This window comes from Typopeltis vanoorti, chromosome 3 (genome assembly GCF_054136105.1).
Source record: "Typopeltis vanoorti isolate ZY-2024b chromosome 3, IOZ_Tvanoo_1.0, whole genome shotgun sequence".
Lineage (NCBI taxonomy): Eukaryota > Metazoa > Arthropoda > Arachnida > Uropygi > Thelyphonidae > Typopeltis > Typopeltis vanoorti.
Window position 1 is genome coordinate 112,043,262 of NC_143551.1, and position 17,741 is coordinate 112,061,002.

General features: G+C 35.4%; 1 long non-coding RNA gene across 1 annotated transcript in view; it reads right to left on the reverse strand.

Annotated features, from left to right (window-relative positions):
• The window catches only part of LOC150108471 (uncharacterized), a 62,651-nt gene extending 45,305 nt beyond the window's left edge, over window positions 1–17,346 (reverse strand). Inside the window, exon 1 of the long non-coding RNA XR_016550659.1 lies at window positions 17,270–17,346. This is a non-coding gene — a long non-coding RNA (uncharacterized LOC150108471). The remainder of the gene's footprint in view (window positions 1–17,269) is intronic.
• Window positions 17,347–17,741: the final 395 nt, after the last annotated feature.

Below are 17,741 nucleotides of genomic sequence, written 5' to 3' on the forward strand. Positions count from 1 at the left end.
AAATTGATTTGTTGAGTATTTAAAAGGAGAAGCTTATATATGTATGTGTGTTGGCCTGGTTGGCATATCTGCTCTCCAGCCAACAGGCTGTGGGTTCGCATCCCACCTAGGCATGGATGTTTGAGATCGTCTTCCACCTTTATATATTCATTCATACATTCCATGACCACTTAAATTCTCACACATGTATGAGGACTGACAATTTTTTTTTATATCAATCACATACACACACACATCAGAGGTTGCAAAATGTGTAGCAAGTTAGTACCATGCATGGACAAGGATTAAAAAAGAGAGAGCAAGTGGGCCTACCGATCTTTTTTTTAAAATAGAAGTTGTAGTACTTAGGAAACCCTTGTAAGGAACATGACAGTTATATTTCAGAGGCTTTAAAAAAATCAAGACTTTATCTTCAACAAACTGTGATCAGCCTACAAAGAAGGACCTAACATACTTGGAACTAGGTTATGTTAGACTCTGCATAACAGAGATCAACAACGAATTGATAGAGCATATCATCAAGATGATATGCACTGTCAGTTAAGTGATTCTATTGATGTCAGTTATTGATGTCAAATCTTAAAAAATCTTCATTCCTTATGAAGTACAAGTAGGAAAGCAATAGAATAAAAAGAATTTTTGTCACATAGTGTTCATGTGGTTATACCATAATTATTTTTATGAACAATGAAAACCACAGATGCTTGTAAAAATAAAAATAAAACTGTTGATTTTAACAAATATTTACACATGCTATATTATTCACATGTGGAACTTTTAAGATAAAAGATTTTAAGTCCACACAGTTTAGTTGTTTAATAAACAAAGACTAGACAGTGGTGTGTAACATTTTGGAAGCCACCTTGATTTCCTAACTGTGTATATGTAATGGACACCAATTTAGTTTGTTTACCAGCACTTGGTGATCACCTGTTGTGAGAAGCAAGGCCTGACTTATTATTATTCGTGACACCTCCAAGGAGTCCGAAGACTCATCGCGGGAGGACACCTATTGTACAACTCTCCGTCTCCACCACCACACCGAACCTCTACCACCAATCAACAACATCAGCGCCATCTACTGCCCACTACCACAGCTGGTATTTTTTGTCTGTAAATTGCGTGCGTTCTTAAAGGGCGATTTGTCTGTATGTGGGATGAAAATCCCGAGTTTCCAGGAGAAAAAACCCCGCTACCTCCGTATGAAATCGGCTAACTCACCTTCAATTGAAAAAGTCCATAATGTTTTCTTTTCTTCTTGACATGTCTGACATGGTCTGCCATGCAGATTTCTCTTAAGCAGCGGGTGTGTACTACTTAATGCCAAGTAGTGACCAGCAAATTTTGTAAGCACAGTTATTTTTAGGGAAAGGTGTGGGAATTTAGGTGATGTGGAAATGTGGTGGTTCTGCATAGAGGACTAAGAGCTACCTTTATGTCACACTGTTTCAAAATCATTATTTTATCACATATTGGATGTATGATAAACTTATGGTTATCCAGTCTAGGGTACTCCATTTATTTGAAGCTTCTCGAGATAGCTGAATAATGCTTTCTGCTTCAACTTCCCATTCCATTTTGTGATAGGGTTATACCAAGAAGTTCTAGTTCTTAGTTTCTCTTTTCTATTCTTCATCATCTGAGATGCCATATCCCTTGTAATATGATTATGCTTTTTTGTGCTAGGTGACAAAGAACATGTATCTTCCTGCATGAGATGGCATGTGTGTATTTGCCTCGGTCAGAGTATATCAAGGAAAGAGAAGGATTTCTTGTTTTTTTTTTAAATTGGAATTAAATAGGCATAATACAGTGGTGCCTCACAATTCAACAGTTGAATTTTTGCAGGCCGGCACATGCATGGAATTGTGCGATGTCATTTGTTATTTGTCATTTCTTGTTTGACTGCATTGGTGTTTGCTCATGTTGTTTGTGCTAATTTTCAATTCTGCATTTTTCAGAAAGTAAAAATTTTGTGCATCTGCAGTTATTTTTTTGAGTGAAATTTACGAATGGGTCCAAAGAGAAGTGAACAGAGGAATAAGTCAGGAAAGAAGCAACTTGATTAAGCATAGAAAAGAAGAGCGAAATTGTAGATAAAGTGCAGAAAGGTAGAACAATTACAGATGTAGCTCAAGAGTATGGTGTTCCTAGGTCAACTGTGGCAACAGAGAGACAAGACTATGTATGCTAGGGTGTCTGCTGGTGCAATGAAGATTTCTGACAAGAACAGATCTACAATCAATGAAGGGATGGAAAAGCTGCTTACTACCTGGATTAGAAAAACACAGAAGAAGGGAAATCCAGTAACTCAGACAATGATCTGTGAGAAGGCTAGGTTAATTTTTGAAGAATTGTAGAAGAAAACTCCAGGATGTACCTCAGATCAAACTGAGGAATCCAAAGCAAGTCAAGGCTGGTTTCACAGAACAGGCATCCATAGTGTTCTCAGACAGGGGGGAAGTTGCTAGTGCAGATAAAGAGGTTTGAAAAAATTTGATTTAATCAAAAAGGAAGGCTACCTGCTACAGCAAATTTTTAACAGGGATGAAACTTGTTTATTTTGGAAGGGCTTGCCAAATCAAACTTACATCATGCAAGAAGAAGCAAAGCTCCCAGGACATAAGCTTATGAAAGATAGGCTTACCTTGTTATTGGCAGCAAATGCAAACGGAACGTTAAACTAAAGCCACTTCTGATCTACCACTGAAAAATCCTCGGTGCTTTGGGAAGAAAATCATTAAGTCCAAACTACCATTGAAAGTCCAATGCAAAAGCCTGGTTAGACCAGCAAGTTTTCAAAGATTGGATTTTTGAGGTGTTTGCCCTGAGTGTGAAGAAGTTTTTCACTGACAACAATCTGCCTTTGAAAGCACTGCTGATCCTTGACAATGCTAGTGCCCACCCTCAAGACTTAGAGGACATTCTTGAAATTGACTTTAACTTCATCAAAGTCCAGTTCTTGTATCCAAACACGTCACTGATCCAACCCATGGATCAAGAAGTGATTGCGTGTTTTAAAAAACTTTACACCAAGGCTTTGTTCTCATGGCTTTTCAACGTGACTCACTCTTCTGACAAGACACTGAAGAGCTTCTGGAAGACCGAGTTCAACATTCTCAATGCTATTTCCTTTATTAAAACTGCCTGGGATGGAGTGACACAGAGAACCCTTCGTGCATCGTGGAAGAAACTCGTTCCTAATTTTTTTCACAATGACAACAGTGCAGACCAAGCAGCTGGAGAATCAGAAGCAGCTGCAGCCATGCAAGAGATCATTTTGACAGCAGAGAATCTCGAAATAGAAGGGGTTAATGGGGCTGATGTAGAAGACCATGTGGAGGATCACGATGAGAAACTGACCATGGAAGAACTCAGAGCATTCAGTGAACAAAGGAGAGAGAAAGAGGAATTTCACCTGAAGAAGAGGATGGCAGGGAAAAAGGGCTGATGCCAACAGCTGCCATTAAAGAAGTTTTATTCCATTGGGAGAAGGTGCAGTCTGTTTGTTTGGAATAGCACCCAACACTGCTGATGTGAGTAGAATGACAGACTTGTTCAACAACACCATCATGCATCACTTCAAAACCATCTTGAAAAAGAGAGGGAGACAGTCCACCCTTGATCAGTTCCTCATCCTTGTTCAAGCAAAGAGGAGACGAGAACAGGTAGAAAAGGATAAAGAAAACTCCCTTCCAACATCTAAGGCTCAATAGAGTGTATGTATTGTGTAAACAATAGTAAAATACGTAAAGTAAATAATATGGTGTATTTCTCTCCCACTCCCTCATAGGGGGAGTGTGATAGGAGTCCGACAACGAATTAATCTATTTTCCATAGACTTATATGGGAAATATTGTCCCACAATTCGACATTAGTTCTGTGACGGATTAGTGGCAAATTGCAAGGCACCACTGTACTAGAAATAATAGAAATGGATGACTTACATTTAATAACTTTAATCATAGAAATATTGTTTGTGCATCACATGTATCTTCAATGCAAAAATGGAAAAGCATAATCTACAATGAACAGAGTGATTTTAAAAAAGTACCAATCCTAATTTTTATATGTGTGAAATCCTTTTTCCGTTAATTTGCAATTTCCATGTCTTTAATTAGAAAAATTTCCTTCAATTATAAAAATTTTCTAATTTCCTTTAATTTCCTAATTATAAATTAGGAAATCTAATTTCTAATTAGATTTGCTAATTTCCTTTAATTAGAAAAGTTAGGAATTCGCTGTTTTGTTAGGAATTAGGAATTAGAGAGCTCTACTCCAATCATCAGGAATTCGTCCCTTTGTCCAGGACTTCTGAACTATGCAGTGCAGCCACTGTAACATTTTTATACCTCCATATTTGAGCATTTCTGGTCGGATATCATCTACTCCAGCTACCTTTCCAAATTTCAGGTTCTTAATGGCTTTTTCTACTTCAAGTATAGATATGTATTTCTGATTGCATGCCTGTTGGGTGTTTTTTTTACCAATGTGCTGTCACTGCTTGTTTCATTTAGCAATTTTTCAAAGTAATTACTCCATACATAAAGGATACCTTTTTCTCCAGTTTTCATGTCACCTTTATCATCTCTAATTCCTTTTACCTTCCATTTCTGAGCTTTTCCAACAGTCTCGAGAATATTTTCCCACCTACCTGACATTTATTTTCTATGTTCTTACCAAAGTCTTCCCATGACTTTTGTTTAGCTAGTTTTACACAGTGCTTCACTTTCTTACATTTTTTTTTCTGTATTCTCTAAGAGTACAAAATGACTTTCTTGTCAGAAATTTTTAATATGCTTTCATCTTTCCCTTGAATGCCTCTTTAATTTTCTGGGTCCACCATGGAGTTTTGATTTTTCTTTTTTTGCACACAACCACCCCACATGCCTCTCTCTCTGGTTCAATTAGTTAATGTTTTCCCATTGAATATCCAAAGTTTGGTTTTTGTTTTCAAGCTCTTTCATTTTTTCTTGGGTGATGTTTGTGTATTTTAGTCTATAGTTCACCTCTGAAAGCTGCTCGACTTGGATTCTTTTAAAAACTTTCTTACACATTCCTCTTTTCAATATGGAATTCAATTTTATCCTGCTCAAAACTAAAATGGTGGTGACTCCCAATTTCAAAATCTTCTGTATAGTCTTTGTCCTGAATCAGTGTGAAAACATTACTATCAACAATAACAGTCAATGAGACATTTCTTATTTCTTGCATTTTCTCTCCATGTGAATTTGTGCACATTTTTATGTTGGAACATGGTGTTGGCAATAACTAGTCCATATCCTGAAAAGAAATCCAGCACGTACTTGCCATTGTTATTAGCTTTGTTCTTTTATCCAAATTTTCACAAAACATTTCTGTATATTTGATTAAAAAATCTGTACATAAAATTCATTATGCCACGAAAGGTAGTTTAGTACACTACTAATTGCAATATATAAAACTCTGCAGGTGGAGAAATTTTATACTAATTTAAGCCAAGTTTTATGTTACTAGAACATTAATGAACAAAGAAGTAATATCAAAGTTCTCCAATAAGTCTGTATATTTTAAACAAAAAAAAAAAGAAAAACATATGACAAAATAACATTTGTAATGCTAATTAGCAGGGTCATCCTAAATTCCTACTAGCAAATGAGCAAGTAGTTAAATGTGTTCTCTATATATATCTATCTTCTCAGCCTGTAGGATTTAAATGTACAGCAGGCAAGCAAAGAATTTCAAAATTAGATTTTATGATCTACATTATACCCAAAGAAGTATTTATCAGTTACCAATAGTAAGAAGACCCCAAGTCCTAGGTGTACGACAAAAGTAATCCAAAACAACTTAATCTTTTGTATATACAATGAAAACACCTCCATAAAGACATGCTATAATGGAAATGTATAAAGGAAATGCTACCACTGGAAAAGATATAATTTAGCTACTTGTCAGTGAGGCCCAGGGTGGACAGAAGAATACAGCATGAGAAAGGTAGTTGCTCCAAGAGCAAGAGGATGTGAATCCATGTGTAGATCAAGGAGAAGACAGTTGGATCTGAAAAAGGTTTGAAGATGAATAAGAGGAAAAAGAAATGGCTAGAGTTAAGCATGGAGAAGTCACATCAAATAAGTGGTGTCAGTGGAACTAGTTATAGATCCAGGAATAAGCTGCTGTGTTTGTATACAAATGCTAGAAGTGTAAGAAACAAGGCAAATGAAATGGTTGCATTAATTGAGTCTGTTCACCCAAAAATTGTTGGAATAAGCGAGACATGGTTGGATGAGGACGACATCCTGAAAAGAATAGAGATGGAAGGGTATGATGTGTTTTGTGAGGATAGAAGTGGTAAAAAGGAAGGGGGAGTGCTATTGATGATAGAGAAAGAGTTATGTCCATACACAGTAGAGATGCAAGAGGGAAATAGTGCCAGTGGGTTTGAGGCAGTATGGTGTGAGATAGAGGTAAACAGAATGAAATGCTTAGTTGGATGTTGTTATAGACCTGGTACTGTGGATGGAAGTGACTATGAAATGTATAATCAAATTAGCCAAGCAAATAAGAAAAGGGGTGATTATTATGGGTGATTTTAACTATGGCAATATAGATTTGGATGATGAGATAACAACTGGAAGTAAAGAAAATGAGTTTGAGTTTTTGAGGAACAACTACCTCAGGCAGTATGTAACAGAGGTCACATGAAGATTGATGGTTTTGAATTTGATCATCTTATCAGAGGATGTAATTATAAATGAGGTTTCAAATCACCCTCCAGTTGGTGCGAGTGACCATGAAGTGATTACCTGGGTGGTTTCAAGCAGTGTGAGTACCTCTGTGAGAAAATGGTATAGGTGGAACTACAAGGCTGGTGATTATGAAAAGCTCAGGAGACAGCTTGCAGGTATAGCATGGAATGAGGAGTTGGCTGTAAAAGAGATCAATGCAGCTTGGAGAGATATTCAAGAACTATATATAATAGGAGCAATGTCTAAATGTATTCCAAGGGTCAGAATGTTAAATAAGGTAGGTGTGAAATGGATGAATGAAGAGATTAAGCATGCAATACAGAGAAAAAAAAAGCATTATGGAGGCAGCATAAGAGAAACGGTAATAACCCTTTCCATGAGGATTACAAAAATCAGGCAAGGAATGTGACTTGGTTGTAAGGGTAGTAAAAGTGAAGTATGAGCAGCAGTTAGCTAATGAAGCCAAAAAAAACTAGGGAGAATGATTATGGAAAGGTGACATTGATGGAGAAAATGGTATAAGGACAACTGCCAGAAGATATAGTGGAGATACTTAATGAGCAGTTCATAAAGGTCTTTCATTCTTGTGAATGGGACATCATGAAGAGATTGAGAGCAATTGATGGTGGAGAGGAGAGACTGACTGTAAGAGAGCAGGTGGTGTATGGGGAATTGAGCAAAACCTGATGTTAATAAGGCCGTGGGACTTGATAATACATCACCACGTATCTGCCTTGACATGTTTTTTTTTTAATGAGCCTTGCACTGGGTCATGTTCCGAAGGAGTGGCAAGATTGTGCTGCTTCATAAGAAAGGTGATAAAACTCAAGCATCAAATTATAGGCCTATCTGTGTGTCAGGTGTTGTGGTTAAGTTGTTGGGGAAGCTTGTGAGAACTAGGATCCAGAATTGGGTTGACAACAATGGTATTATCTTTGATGGACAGCATGGATTTACTAAAGGGAGGTCATATTTTAGTAATCTACTTATTACAATAAGGTGATGGCTTCCTTGAACAGAAAAGAGGGATACACAGTAGTATACTTAGATTTTGTAAAGGAGTTTGATCGATTACTGCATGATAAGTTGATAGTCAAACTAGAGTGGATGGGGTTGGATATTAGATTAGTGCATTAGATCGGAGACTGCTATCTGATAGGTATCAGAAAGTTGTGTATGGGGGAGCAATATCCTGGAAGAGGAAAGTCGCTAGTGGTGTACCTTAGGACCATTACTGTTTAACTTGTAGGTTAATGATATTGGTGAAGATTTGGATTGAGATACTCAGTTGTTTGCAGATGATGCAAAGTTGGGAAGAACTATGAAGAGTAGAGAAGATGTTGTGGCCTTACAAAGAAGACTTGAATAAATTGAGTGAATGGGCACGGAAATGAGGATGCGAGTTCAATGTTGCAAAATGTAAGGTTTTAAAATTTGGGAAACAAAGATAGGATACAGAATTTATGCTTGGTGGGGATATATTGTTGGAGGTGTAGGAAATAAGAGATCTTGGGATGATAGTGGATAAGGATCTTAAATTTAGGGGACAGGTGCCAAAATTGTGAGGAAAACACAAAGAATTTTGGGAATAATGCAGAGGACAATGACTTGTAGAAGTAGGGAGATTCTTGTTCCATTGTATAAGGCTTTGATTAGGCCACACATGAACTTCTGTGCAAAGATCTGGTCATCTGGTTTTCAAAAGGATGAAAAGATATTGGAAAGGGTCCAGAAATGACTTACTAAGGTAGTTTCTGATCTCCAAAATGTCGAATATGAGGAAAGGTTGAGAAGATGAATTTACAGAGTCTAGTGGATAGGAGTGATATGATAGAGACCTACAAGTTAGTAAGGGGTTTTTATAGGATCAATGTTGGAGAGGCTTTACAGCAAATGTTGGGAGACAAGGAGTGAACCAGAGTACATCCCCTGGAAGCTGTGTAAGGAGGGTGTGAGAATGGGAGTGAGGAGCAGGTTTTTTGCATGCAAAGTTGTGAATGACTGGATGTCTTGCTTGAGCATATGGTGTCTGCAAAGAATTTTGTGTGTGTTTAAGGCAGGGTATGATGAGCTGTGTGTGTGACAAAAGGACCTCCTAGGTTAGTCTTTGACTCCATGGAGGTCTTGGGATAATAATAATCATGTGAGGAATCTTTCTATGGGTTTTCAACTGAAGGTGAGTTAGGTTTTTCTCAGGCTAGTTAGAAAAACACATGCGATTAATAGATAAAAATACATTTGTTGCTACCTAAAAACATCTTTGTGTGTAAGTTGTTACACACAAAGATGTCTTAACCACTGAATCTCAATGGAGTACCAGTCTTGGTACTCCATTGAGATTCAGTGTAATAATAATAACAGACACTACTGATTATAACAAAAATATGCTAAATCTAGACTATTCTACATACTGAGTCATCAAAGTACCCCCCCCCCATCATTAAAAGTTTGTAATTTTTTTTTGACAGCATATATATAATAACACAACTTCATATACATAAAAAACATCTTTCACATAATATATAACCATTTTTGCTAACATTCCACTAGTAGTATAATACAGTAACTATAAAAATCTTATTTGTGGATTATTTGAAATCAAAATTCTGCTTCCCATAAACCACATGGCTTAATTTATGTGGAGTACATTTGCAATCTGGCCCTAAACATACTGGACTCATATTTAATACACTGTATCATTTAGTATCACTGTATCATGCTGGTATCATTTAGAAATGATTTCACTTATTTGGATCAAATTCAATCCGAGATAATCATTCCTAGTTATTTTAGTTTCGAGCTCCAGATGACAGTATGTCTTTTGCTACTAGCAACAAGAAAAGAAAAGAAAATACATTCCCATAATATACATTGCCAAAAGTCAAACATTATTATTACGGGTATATCCATGGAGTCAGTAGACTCATCGCGGGAGACCCAAACTAGCAAAACAATATCTGTCATATCTCTTCTTGAATTCATTTACAGAAGAAGAGCTCACAACTAAGTCAGGCAATGAATTCCACTCGTTCACCACCCTCTAGGCAAAAAACATTATTCTAACACCTTTGTTAACCACACTCTTCTTTAATTTCCAGAGATGACCTCTTGTTCTTCCATCACTATCACACAGCTGAAATATTTCCCCTGCATCAATCCTATAAAAACCTTTCAGTAATTTAAATGTTTCTATCATATCCCCCTCTTCTCCACCTATCCAACCAACCTCTGCAATTCACAAGCTCTCAATCTATCAATGTAGGGGGCATTTTTTATATCACTCACCAACTTGGTCACTCTTCTCTGAACCCTCTCCACAGCCTCCTCATCTCCAAGGAATCCAGGTGACCAGACCTGAGCACAGTAATCCAAATGTGGAAGTATCAATGCTTTATAAAGGAGAATAATAACCTCTTTATCTCTGGATGTCAGTGTGTTCCTCAACAACCAAGTAATCCTATGTGCAATCTTAGACACCTTAGCAATGTGTCCTCTGAACTTCATCTCCCTATCTACCAACACCCCTAAGTCCCTAGCCTCATCAATCTCTTGGAGTACCTTTCCATCAATGTAGTACACAGCTGGTAATCTTTTAATCCCAAAATGCATGACTTTACACCTTTCCACATTGAACTGACATCCATTATCTTTTACCCATTTTACCAGCTTATTTAAATCATCCTGCAAACTTTCAACATCAGCTTGATTTTTTATTGCGCTACACAACTTTGCATCATCAGCAAACAACTGAATATCTCCCTTTAAGCCATTTCCTATATCATTTATATACAAATTAAACAACATTGGCCCAAGCACTGAGCCCTGAGGCACACCACTGGTCACCTGCCTCATTCTGGACTCGGCTCCTCCATACATCACCTTATGGTATCTCTCCCTGAGCCATTCTCCTATCCATATCACCAATTTAGTATCCATTCCAATCTGCTCCAATTTGCGTAACAGTGTTCTATGGGGTATCCTGTCAAAGGCCTTAGCAAAATCCAGAAGTACCACTGTGTAGCCTGCTCCTTTGTCCAACTCAGATGTTATTCTATTATGAATAGTTAATAGATTGCTAAGGCAGGATCTACCTTTAACAAACCATGTTGGCCACTATAGAGTATCATATCCTGATCCACCCATTCTTGAATTTTGTCTTTAACCAACTTTTCCAATACTTTTACCACTACTCCTGAGATGGTGATTGGTCTGTAATTAACTACCGCAGTTTTAGAGCCACCCTTATGCAAAGGAACCACTTTGCCTAACTTCCACTCCCTAGGGACCATACCAGAGTTCAAGCTTAAATTAAATATCCAAGTAAGAGGGGTTGACAATTCATTTGCACATTCACGCAATACCCGAGCTGATATTCCATCTAAGCGTACAGCAGTGTTTGCATTTAAATTTTGCATTAAACAACAACAGCTGAACAAATGGTGTAAGATGAATGCCCTGCTTATTAGGTAGCTGAAATGCCTTGTAAATACTATGTTTAATCTCTAGGATATGGTTTTATGTTTTCTAACCCTTAACACAGTCTTTCATGAGTAAGATGTACAATTAAAAAAGAAAATAATGCAATATATAATAAAATTCTGATCAAATGTAATTTACAGAAAGCTTTCTAATTCTTAAAAAAGTGCTTTCTTTATTTATTCTTCCCTTGAATACCTTACTTAAAACATAGATAGAGGAAAACTAAAAAGGGGAAAAAAATCCGATTCAAAGTTCTGCAACTTTTTTTAAAAATTTAATTAGCTTTAGTAATCAAGATCACATCTAACATTAACAAATATAGTCATGCAAATCTCCCCAATATTTAAGAGGTTTTATACCACAGCAACAATAGTCGAATAACTTTAACCCTTATAACCTTTGATATGGCATAGCATGGCCTTTGCTGTCCTTGTGGCCCAGGAGAATAAGTTAGATTTCCTGAAGATATAGCTGCAATGCCAAGATACTGGAAAAATTAATTATTTCGGTTCAATTTCTGTGCAGCCAAGTGTTTATCTTTAATATGATGCAGGAATTTTAAACTCTCTCAACAAATTGGCAAATATTTATTATCTTATTCAAAAACTTGGATGGTTATACTTTTTTTTTTTTTAATTTTAATATAAAACTGACTAATTTTGTAATAAACTACACATCCATTTAATTATAGGTCTCAAACCCAAAACAGTGGCAGTCATATTTTCATTTTACAAGATTTTTGTAGGCTTTCCTTGGAATGAAAATCTAATTGTTATACTAGATATGATTTCCTAATTGCAAGCTACATGAAAAACCACCAGAGGATTGCACAATGCCTGTAAGGTTTAACAATGCCTTGCTTAGACTACCAGTAACAACTTATTAATAATTCTCAACATAGAGAAAAAATTTTAGTGCACTGCAGCTGGAAGAAACGTTTTTTTTTTAAAATAAAAAATGGTAAACATCTTTAAAAAAGAACAAAATATAGCCAATAAAGAGATATTTCATTTTTTTATTACATTATAGCAAATTTCATCAATACAAAGCAATGCTAAATAATGAAATGTTCTGGAAATGAAATCTATACTACAACTGTCAATAAACTATATCTAGATGAGAAGACCACATATTAAAATTGAAAATGCAATATTTATTATACCTCTACTAACACCTTTCAATGAAAGTCTATGCACAATTAAGTTGTTACATTTTTTCTTGCATTGAAAATTATTTCAATGCAAGAAATTTATGGTTTCAAATATTGCATATAAGCATATACTTTAGGATGGACACAATCAATAAAGTATGGTTAACTGAATATACAGTTGCATAATGCTTTTCAGGAGTCAGCTGATATGATATGGCATTTAATGAATGGTTAACTGAAGGTCTGGTTATTTAAGAGATTGCTTTACTTATCCATTATAGCTGCAATGCTTTGAATAATATCTCGCATTTTGACAGCACAGAAACAATTCTCTACACTACAAGACTTTCTGAAATTCATACTCCTCATACTGTATATCTAAATACTGTATTATACTAACTTTTTAAAATATACATTTATATTATTTGTAGAATAAATACATTCTTTCTGAATGTATAATTTCTAATTAACAAATATATAATACAAACCAGTTAAAAATATAACTGCAATTATTTTTTTAAAGTACTTTTTTTTTGTTTTTTACTCACAGCAAATAATGAAAATAAACAGTTCTAATGGCACATGATCATGTGGTGATCAACCTTTGACTATCAATATTTTATATTAATAAATGTAATAACATTAATTTCTGATATTATATTATTTATGAACCAGTTCTTGACCTAGTATGATACTGATGGAGTTCCTCTACAAAATATCCACAGTTGGCCCAAGTCTGTTTCTCCTTGTCAGTAAATCCACTTGAATACAACATATGAGGATTCCACAATTGTTCTCTTTGATTTGGGCTAATTTGTGAACTCGAAACAGATGGAACAATATCATCAGAATCTGGATATTTTCTGTTTGTATAGTACGGATTCCAATGGAAATGATAGTCAAATGGGGGCAATACTACTGTGCGATTGATATGCCGTGCACTACCAATACCTAAAGTTTCACTGCACATAGGGGGAGTACTATATGGTAATTTTCTAATTCCACGCCCTTGTAAAGAATAATGCCTCCATGGTTGACGTAGTGCAGGATGTCCCTTTACAAAATGTTTCTGCAACTGAGCTTGCCGCTTTGGATTGTGCATGTTAGGATCACTAGAAAAGTAGTCACAAGTACAGGAAACTTTTCGACAAGTACACGTTCCTAAATATGCAGTGTAACGTTTATGAAGTTCAGTTCTTGATTTCCTTTTAGTATGTTGCACACGAAATTGCATAACAACAGCCACAATCACAAGACACAGTGTACCTATAACACAAGTTGAACCTATAATTATATATGCTAACTTTTCTGTACTTAGAATAAACACATTTTTCTTTTCATCATCTCCAGAAGTCCTTTCAATACTTTCTTTCTCTGAAAATGCTTCTTCTTCATTAGCATTAGTCGCAAGAACTTGATTTGGAATCAAATCTGTCATGGATGTAAGAGCAAAATTAGATATTACATCATCTGGAAGTGAAATATTTATTACCTTGGTTCCTGAAATGGTAGTATTGGACAATGACAGAAACTGCTCCTTCACTGAAGAATTCATTGCAGTCCATTCCTTTCTTAAAGGAAGGACAGTTTTCAACATTTCCATTTGTTTCTGTTGTGTTTCATCCATATTTGAAGAAACTAATACATCAAGAACTAAAGGTGGTGCTGTAATCACAGGAATTATATCAAAGGTGCCTAAATTATCTGGAACAGAATGTTTGCTCCTCTTCTTGAAAAAATGTGTTAAGAAATGTGCTGAACTGTTGTTATTGAACTCAAATTGGGAAACACCAGCCGTGTTAACTGAAATTAATGCTGCAGCTTTCAAAGAAATGCTGTTATTATTAGTTTCTGCAAGTGAAATGACCGACTTCTTTATACGTGATCCTGTTCTATATATTTTAATATCCTCAACTGATTCCTGTTTAGGAGCATGATAAGCAAAATTTTGAAGCACTGGATCCCTGACAGTTCTGGTTTCAAGTGACTTATCACCATAATGAGATAAACTTATGGGATGAATACTCTGATTGAAAAGTTTTTCTAAATGATAATCATGTGGAAAGCCATTTGCATGAGAATATTTTGCCAGCACACTAGTGCTAAAAAGATACGCAAAGGGAATCTTAAACTTTACTGATGCTATATTAACAAGTCTATGACGCGTTTCTGTGCCTTTGTGACTTTCAATAATTGAATTCTGATCAATCGTTATTGATAATTTAGGAAAGACAAGGGCTAAAATACTTGAATATGTTGGGATTTTTTTAACGTATATATTTGGAAGGTTAAGGATAAAAATCGTATAAAGAAACGTAAATCTAGCATAGAGATGGAACATTGTGGAACAACATTGTTTTGAAATAACTGCAAACACAAAGCTACGGCAAAATTTCATACACAATTGCATCTATGGTATATAAGCTTGTACGTCCGTAAATTCTAACTAGAAGCAACACGAATGAATTATTGCGCGTTCCTCAATATTCTTAGAAAAGCTTCTCCTTCAGGACAAAGAACACGTTTTTCGCATTTATCATGACAACTGTGAAAACAATTTTATTTTCATCTAGGGAGTAATTAAGAAACCTAAAAACTTTATATTCAGATGAAAACCAACTCTGTTTATGCGTGCACTCATACTATAATATAAGTACCATAATATACATCCAACTGCTCTAATAATTGACGGTTTAATACACGTTTTAATAAAAACGCGCGATTGTTTTATTAGTTTGGTCGAAAGTATCAAATACAGGAAAATATTTTAAAATAAACATATAAATTCGCAAACTGTTTACGTAAATTCTCATTAAAACACATGATGAAATTCTAACTGTCGAACAAATTTTCTGCTAACAGTAATCCTCGTTAAATCGGTGGGACTATAATTAATCCAAAGTTCGGTAAAAACTTCGATAATGTGCAAAAGTTATCGCAGAATACTACTTCATTTCAATGATTGTCATATACCTAATATATCACTCATAAAACTAACTTCGACACGTATATAGAATAAAAGACTAATGAATTTCACCACAAGTAAACGTCCCGCTACTCTTCTCCAAACGAGAGAATGAAACAATTGATCTGCAAACCACATACACGTGAAGTTACTGCCCGCTTCAGCGGCTGACTACACGGGAGAGCATGTTGTCGTCATGTCAGATATACAGCTGGAGGCTGATTATATTTGCCGCGGCGCACTTCGCTACTGATTGCTAGAGCCTTAGTATATGTACGCCAATTGCCACGACGTGGTAATTGAGGGTCAAGAAAGAAGATTTTGCAATGAAAAACTGTTTTTAAATGTTTGGAACTATAACTTAGAGACGTTACAACAGAAGCATAGCTAAGGGGGGGGGGGTGCGGAAGGGGCAGTTCGCCCCGGGTGGCACTTTGAACCTTTTTGAACTTTTGCTGTTAATTCTAAAATACAGTCTTGAGAACTCATTTCCAAATATTGTAATACTACTGCGAATTTTCCTCACAATTGCTGTAAGTGTTGCTAGTTGGGAGAGGAGTTTTTCTAAATAAAATTGATTAAGAATTACCTACATTACTATGAAATAGACTTTGCCAATGTTATCGACGATTTTGCTAACAGAAAAGCAAGAAAAATAACATTTTAGAATGTTGAAATTAAAGCTTTACTTCAAAAATAAACATAGTGTTTTAATTTATTTCCCTATACGTCGTTTTGACTTTTTATAGTATTTTTGGTGTGTTTGAGAGGGGCGGCAAAAGCTCTAGCTACACCACTGCGTTACGAGTATTAGATTATTAAGTATACACGAATAGACCTAAGCGTAACCAGGTGGGATCTGGTAAACAAACAAATAAAATAATTAGACGTATAGAAAAAAAGACCTAAGCATTATGTATAAGGTGATGACCCCTTTCAAGCTTCAATTAAATAATTTATTCCAGACAGCTAGCACGCCGTTATTATTACTACACAGTTTTCGGCGTTTCTTGTAGTTTTTGTTCTTTGCTTTACTATAACTTTCACCTTCTTCCCAAAGAATTCACAGCCCACCCCCTTGAAACCCCGGTTTTAATTCACATACATTTTTATCTTACCCACAATTCTCCACATCTTTCTATTTCCAACCCCTCTCCCTTCCTTTCATTCATAACTCAATTATATAGCCATACGCCGGATGCCGCTCAATAAGAAAACCAGGAACATCCCACAAAGGTATGTCCAAAATTATTCCTTCCTTATATTCTTCATATATCTTTAAAACATCAGTAATGCTCTAAAAATTGAGTAAAAAACCAATGACATCATAAAAGGGGTACTCCTAAACAAAAATAGGCAAAATAGCCATAAAAATTAATATTTATTTAGAGGAGAAACATGGAAAAATTTCCAGAAATATATTTATATTCTTGCTTTTCCACATGAATGTATTGGTTTTGCTTGTTTCCCATTTTCTAAACTTTATACTGTCTTGGCCACATTATACCTCAAATAAGTGAATCGGATAGGCCATCATCTTTCAGCTAAAAAATTCAGGTGTGTTTTTATAGTTAATATTCTATTTAATAACAAATTTTAATTAGCTAATGTAAACATTTAATTTGAAGCCTTGAGGACAGGTTTAAAAGGACATGGAAATAATTTCTACAAATCCAAAATCATTATGACTATACATATATTCATTATTTAAGATACAGATTATTTGTTTAATATAATATTTAAAATACGATTATTTTGCATGAATGTTGATGGGAATTTAGGACTTACGCATTAGTTACACTATTCTATTTCTGTTTAATTAGCTTTCTATTTGAGAACAGTGAATTCTATGAGAAAGAAATTCATCGAAAAAGTGTACATGTTTTAATCTAAAATACCAAAAAGGTACTTTAATAGGAGAATTATTTCTGAAAACTTTTAACTTACTGTCTGCAGATCATATCAGCACTCCTCGTTTCCTTGACAGTCAGTATACGATAGTCAATTAGTGAAATCTAAAGCAAAGCGAGTTCGAGAGATTGGAAACAACTGATCTATGTTAACTGGTCACATGTTTGCGAGATTTTGAAATGGTGTGGCCATATTTTCATAATACAGGTAACCCTCGTTTAACGCGGTACTTATACAACACAGTTTTGATATAACGCGGTCTACAATTTCTAGTAACCCGTTATTTATTTTTTTTTTTTTCATATTTTTCACCGCGGGACTTAAAAATCAAATTTTATCTTCGTTAATTTTGTGTCTGCCCGTATCGCGCAAGTAGTTATAAGTATCGAATTTAGTTTTATCGCATCACTGATAAGGTACTGTACAGAGGCTTTTACAGTCTGTGTCATTCTCAACAAATAGTGCAATTAGAGACAGATGGAATAAAAACGGCGCAAAGTAATAAATC